The sequence below is a fragment of the Chiloscyllium plagiosum genome, chromosome 12 (genome assembly GCF_004010195.1).
Source record: "Chiloscyllium plagiosum isolate BGI_BamShark_2017 chromosome 12, ASM401019v2, whole genome shotgun sequence".
Classification (NCBI taxonomy): domain Eukaryota; kingdom Metazoa; phylum Chordata; class Chondrichthyes; order Orectolobiformes; family Hemiscylliidae; genus Chiloscyllium; species Chiloscyllium plagiosum.
This window is the reverse complement of record NC_057721.1, coordinates 10,930,157-10,937,234: the sequence shown is the minus strand read 5'-3', so window position 1 is coordinate 10,937,234 and position 7,078 is coordinate 10,930,157.

The following is a 7,078-nucleotide window of genomic DNA, read 5'->3' as shown; positions in this document are numbered from 1 at the left end:
GCCTGTCCCAAAGTCCACCTTGGAGGATGGTCACTCGAAGGTCCGTGGCTGAATGTCCTGGACCACTGAAGTGTTCCCCAACTGGGAGGGAACCCTCCTGTCTGTTGATTGTTGTGCGGTGCCTATTCATCCGTTGTCGTAGCCTTTGCTCGGTTTCCCCAATGTACCATGCCTCCGGGCATCCTCGCCTGCAAAGTATAAGATAGACAATTTCAGTTACATCACACTGTAAAGTTTTGCTATAAATTCTGTAACGATCGAGCCCTCCACTATCACCTGATGAAGAAGTGACGCTCCGAAAGCTAGTGTGCTTCCAATTAAACCTTTTGGACTATAACCTGGTGTTATGTGGTAGCCTTTGCTCGGTTTCCCCAATGTACCATGCCTCCGGGCATCCTTGCCTGCAAAGTATAAGATAGACAATTTCAGTTACATCACACTGTACACCCCCAGTCCAACACCGGCATCTCCAAATCATTTCTTCAGAGGAGCATTCTCCATTTGCTTTGAAATTTTATCCAATACCCACTTTTAGCAGGTGGATATTTCTGACTGCAATTGGTTGTACCAGCTTATTGTAGCTATTAGGTTGTGTGATTCCATTCTTGTAAAGATATTGCACAAGTACAGAAGAGTGGGAATGGGACAAAGCACATGGATTAAAATGCAAACAGCATGATGTCGAACAGAACTCTTTTTTTAGCAATGCAGCACATAGGATGAATGGGGTCAGTTAGCTTAGCTGGCTAGTTAGCTTGTTTGTGAAGCAACTTGCTGTCAACAGGGTGAGTTCAATTCCCACACCAGCTGACATTACCACAAAAGACTCTCCTCACTACCTCTCCCCTTGCCTGAGGTTTAAACCATCAACAGTCATCTCTGTCAAATGAGAAGCAGCCCATTGGTGCAGTAGGGCTGTGATAATTTTACCTTTTAAATGAGATCCATGTAAGTTCCAATCTCAAGTCACACGTGAAACTTTTGTACTACTTAATAGGGAAGAGAAGCCAAGAATGTTTCCTATTAGAGTCATAGATATACAGCAGGGAAGCAGACCCTTCAGTCCAACTCGTCCATGCTGACGAGCTATCCTAAATTAATCTAGTCCCCTTTGCCAACATTTGGTCCATATCCCTCTAAACCCTTCCTATCATATACCCATCCAGATGCCTTTTAAATGTTATAATTGAAACAGCCTCCCACCATCTGAGGTTCTAGGGTTCAACTCCCTATTTGGGAGTGAGCTTTTATGGGTGGCACAGTGGGTCTGTAGTTAGCACTGCTGCCTCACAGCGCTAGGGACCTGAATTTGAGTCCAGCCTCAGGCAACTAGAATTTGCACATTTTCACCCATGTCTGCGTGGGTTTCCTCTGTCTGCCCCAGATTCCTCCCACAGTCCAAAGGTGTGCAAGTTAGGTGAATTGGCCATGCCAAACTGTCCCATGGTATTCAGGGATATGTAGGCTAGGTGCATTAGCCTGGGGAAATGTAGAGTAATAGGATAGGGGAATGGGACTGAATGAGATACTCTTTGGAGGTCGGTGTGGACTTATTGGGCCAAATAGCCTGTTTCCACACTGTAAGGATTCTAAGAAATCTCCTCTGGCAGCTCATTCCTATACGTACTACCCTCTGCGTGAAAACATTACCCTTAGGTCCCTTTTAATCTTTCCCCTCTCACCTTAAACCTATACCCTCAAGTTTTGGACTCCCCTACCCTGGGGAAAATACTTTGTCTATTCACCCTATCCATGCCCCTCATGATGTTATAAACTAATATAAGGTCACCCATCAGCCTCCAACACTTCAGGGAAAATTGCCCCAGCCTCTCCCTATATCTCAATTCAGCCAACCCTGGCAGCATCCTTGTAAATCTTTTCTGAACCCTTTTCAAGTTTCACAACATCTTTCCTTTAACAGGGAGACCCAGAATTCAATGCAATATTCCAAAAGTGGACTAACCAATGTCATGTATAGCCATAACGTGACCTCCCAACTCCTATACTCAGTGCACTGACCAATAAAGGCAGCATATCAGACTTGCCCTCCTTGTTCTTATTTTCAAAGTACTTTCACTTATTTGGACCAAAGTGCTCTATACTCCTCTATAGTACGAGGACCATGCATAGTAACTCAATATTCAGAGTGGCCTGTCCAGTTTCTATTTGCTAAGACTGTATGGAGTGAGACACAAATCATACCTTTTGACTCAAGTTGGAGGAACAACACTTGGGACAGTGGTCACTCTGACATGATGCAAATACCCTGTTGAATGCTACCCCAGTGTTTAGAGATCACACTTCAATCTCCATTCAGCCAGAATGAAAGAAACTGTTCTTGAACGCTTCAACAGATGACAAGATGTGGGAACAGCAGAAACTCAATCTTTGATAATGGACAGGATGGAATGTAGATAAATTTGGTGAGTGGTCAAAAACTTGGCAGACAGAGTTTAATGTCGGAAAGTGTAAGGCCATGCACCTGATAAGAAGAATCAAAAGGCAGATTGTTATTTAAAAAAAAAGACTCCCAATAACAAGTGGAGAGGTGCCTGGGTATTGGTCTGCATGAAACACAAAACGTTAGCTCTCAGGTATGGCAAGTAACTAAGAAGGCAAATAGAATTATGGCCTTTATTACCAGATGGTTGGGGTTTAAAACAAAATAGGGAAGTATTGTTACAACAGTACAAGGTGTTGGTGGGCCTGCACCTGGAGGACTGTGTACACATTTGGTCCCTGTATTTGAGAGAGGATATGCTGGCATTGGAGGCAATTCAGAGGCATTAGCCTAGCAAATCTTTTGGGATGAAGGGGTTGACTTATTGAGAAAGGCTAAAGAGTTTAGACTTTTATTAGTTAGAGTTTTAAAAAGTGTGATGTTCTTGCAACATACAAGGTCTTGAGGAGGCTTAACAAGGTTGATGTTGAGAATATGTTTCCACTGTTGGAGGAATCTCACAGAAAGGATACAGTTACAGAATAATGACACTTATTTAAAATGGAGAGATGAAGAAACTTAGTCTCCCAGAGGATAGTGAATGTCTGAAACTCTCTAGTTGGGGAAGCTAGAACACTGGAAGTATTAAAAGAGGAGCTAGATAACCCTCAACCTTTTGATATTTCAACAATCCATAAGGGAATTGATGTGAAAGAAATTGACACCTGGGGTAGATCAACCAGGATCTTATTGATTTGCAAGGCTGGCTTGAGGGGCCAAATTGCCTACCTCTACTCCTATTTCCCGCATATTTTGCACTTGGGGAATGCAACTAAGATTTGTCCAATCTGGACAACTCTGGTGCCGAATAGAAGTTGTCCAGAATAAGGAAGTCTCTAGATGTGTGTGAAGGCATGATACTGCAGCAACTGGTTCCTGCATTTCATGCTTTCCAGCAGAGGGTGCTGGTACCTTGTTCAGAAGCTGTAAAGTTTGCATAATTTGTATATTATCTCCAGGCTGTGTTTCCTTGCTTGTCCATTGTGTGCAAGTAAAGAGACACAGTTTAAACTGTGTTCAAATTAAATCTTTCATTTTAGGCATGCAAATAACTCTTGTAACCAGAAAAGAAATATGAAGAATATGATGACCATAATTATTTTAGGAAAGCTCAATAGATTTTCATTGGCTAAACCATTTAACTTAAAGTTGAAGGCAGTAACTGCTTTGTAATAAGATTGTGACTGTAGCCATTTGAGTCAGCCTGTATACTTCTACTCTGCAGAGCCATTCTGGCTGGCATCATAATAATGACCATTCACACTCTACTAGCTGAATCCATTGAATGGTTTGTCAACCTCAAACTGTAAATGCTTCCCCAATTGTACAAAGAAAAGATCAATAATATTGGAGCTAATTAGCCATACTAAAGTACTTTCTTCCCATTAACTGCACATTTAAACAGCAGCTGAATTGGGCTGATCAACTGATATTCTCTTTTCCCCCCCCCCCACCCCGGGCTTTCAACAAGCTCAAGGATACCCTTAAAGTATGCTCCGGGATACATTTGTGTCTAATAAAGTCGGCACTGCAAAGGATATCCAGGCAACACTGCTGCTTTGAATCGTCTGTTTATTTTAAATGGAAGGTGCATCAAACAATGAGACATACCTGCTTGGCAACTGCCAGAGTTTTGTGCCAGAAGAGGTGAGCATCTGGCAGTTGCGGGAAGGTCATCTTCCAGGAGGAGTAGGTCTTGTGAAGTCACAGTGTCATCCATATCTGTAGGTCATGGGAGCAAATAAAGCTTCTCTGAATGCCATTTGGGTCATGATTCACCATCTCCAGGTAAGCCATAGACACCACTGTGATCCAAACACAGCGAGGTTAAATTAAGAAGAATGTTATCTGATCTATTTGGCCAGTAATTAGATATATTTTGAACATCTACTGCTTGTAGTAGCACTGAATTACAATGGAACCTGAAATTTGTACTTTGGCATGGATTTCCAAGGGATTGGGTATATGCTGGAATCATTAATGTTCCATTTACCCATACAAATGCCAATGAATAGCTCTTTGAGAATGAAGATGGGGACCTACCTGAATTGCATGATATCCATGTTCCATCTAAATTAGCTATATACAGTTCATTCATGTTCTAATGCTTCTAGATTGCCTTTGGCATTGTCTTAGTTGCATCTCAAGCCAATTTTCCAGGTTCTCAAAACAGTTTTGCTGACAGTTTCAATGTTCCTTGCTAAAAGAAACTGACAATTTTAAGAACTCTTTTGGGTGGTTCAAAGTCAGACTTGGAATCTGTATGGGTAAGAAAGCTATATCTCATCCTAAAGTGAGATCTTTGACCAATTTTGGAGAAGATTTGGAGCTCAGGTTGCATATGTTTGCTTGCTGAGCTGGTAGATTTCTTCTCCGATGTTTTGTCACTATACTAGGTAACATCATCAGTGAGCTGCCAATGAAGCGCTGGTGTTCTGTCCTGCTTGCTATTTATGTGTCTTGGTCAGTTGTGGTGGGTGATATCACTTCCAGTTCTTTTTCTGAGAGTTTGGTAAATGGGGTCCAAATCTATTAGATTAGATTACATTACATTACAGTGTGGAAACAGGCCCTTCGGCCCAACAAGTCCACACCGACCCGCCGAAGCGAACCCACCCATACCCCTACATTTACCCCTTACCTAACACTACGGGCAATTTAGTACGGCCAATCCACCTGGCCCTGCACATCTTTGGACTGTGGGAGGAAACCGGAGCACCCGGAGGAAACCGACGCAGACACGGGGAGAACGTGCAAACTCCACACAGTCAGTCGCCTGAGGCAGGAAGTGAACCCGGGTCTCTGGCGCTGTGAGGCAACAGTGCTAACCACTGTGCCACCGTGCCGCCCACCATCTATATGTTTGTTTATGGAGTTCTGGTTTGAATGTCAGGCCTCTGGAATTCCCGTGCTTGTCTTTGTATAGCCTGTCCCAGGATGGATGTATTGTCCCAGTCGAACTGGTGTCCCCCTTCATCTGTATGGATACTAGTGATAGTTGGTCATGTCTTTTGGTGGCTAATTGGTGCTCGTGTATCCTGGAGGCGAGTTTCCTGCTCATTTGTTGTAGTCCTTGCAAGGTATTTTGTATGTGACATTTGTTCTACTAGTTGCTGGTACGGGGTCCTATAAATTCATCAGGAGCTGTTTCAGTGTGTTAGTAGGTTTGTGGGCTACCATGATGCCTAAGGGATGGAGTAGTCTGGTTGTCATCTCAGAGATGGCTTGAATGTATGGCAGGGTGTCAAGTGTCTCCAGGTATGTTGTCTCTTCTTGTTTAGGTCTGATGTGTAGGAATCAACAGACTGCTCTCATCGGGTACCCGTTGTTCCTGAATACATTGTATAGATGTTTTTCCTCGGCTTCTCGAAGTTCCTGGGTGCTGCAGTATGTTGTGGCTCATTTAAAGAATGTCCAGATCCAGCTCCGTTTGTGGGTGTTGGGATGATTGTTCCTGTGAGTGAGTATCTGGTCAGTGTGTGTGGCTTTCCTGTAGATGTTGGGATGCAGCTCTCCATTGGCTTTGCGTTCCACTGTGACATTTAGGAAGGGGATTCTGTTGTTGCTCTCTTCCTCTTTGGTGAACTTTATACCAGTAAGGATGTTGTTTGCGCATTTGTGGGTTTCTTCTAATTTGCGTTTCGTGATGACAAAGGTGTCATCCACATATCGGACCCAAAGTTTGGGCTGGATCATGGGAAGGGCTGTTCGTTCGAACCTTTGCATAACTGCTTCTAGCAAGAGTCCTGATATTGGTGATCCCATAGGCATCCCATTGATTTGTTTGTAGATCTTGTTGTTGAAGGTGAAGTGGGTTGCGAGGCACAGGTCTTCTAGTTTGAGGATGCTGTCCTTGCTGATGGAGTTGGTGCTGTCAGGTGTTTGTGTCCTTGGGTTTGTCTAGCAGCGAAGCCAGTGTTTCTTTGGCTCAGGTGACGTTTATTGATCTGAATAGGGCTGTCATTGTCAAAGGAAACCATGACCTCATCGTCCTCTACCTTGATGACGTTAAGGAATTCCTGGGTGAAGTGGATGGAGTGGCAAAAAAAAGGTCATATGCAAAATACCCTGCAAGGACTGCAACAAACATTAATTTTGATAGACTAGCAGGAAACTAGCCACCAGGATACAGGATACACCAACGAGCTACCAAAAGACATGACTATCACTAGTATCCATACAGACAAAGAGGGACACCAGTTCGACTGGGACAATACATTCATCCTGGGACAGGCCAAACAAAGACATGCACGGGAATTCTAGAGGCCTGGCATTCAAACCAGAACTCCATTAACAAACATATCGATTTGGACCCCATTTACCAAACTCTCAGAAAAAGAACTGGAAGTGATATCACCCACCACAACCAACCAAGACACACAAATAGCAAGCAGGACAGTACATCAGCGTTTCATTAGAGGCTCACTGACGGTGACGAAACGTCTGAGAACAAATCTACCAGATCAGCGAGAAAACTTACAACCTGATCTTTGACTGAGTCACACTTACTCCAAAAAGGACTACCTTTAATGGAAGGCTAAGGTTTAGTGTTACCAACACCATTAACAGAAAAGGAAC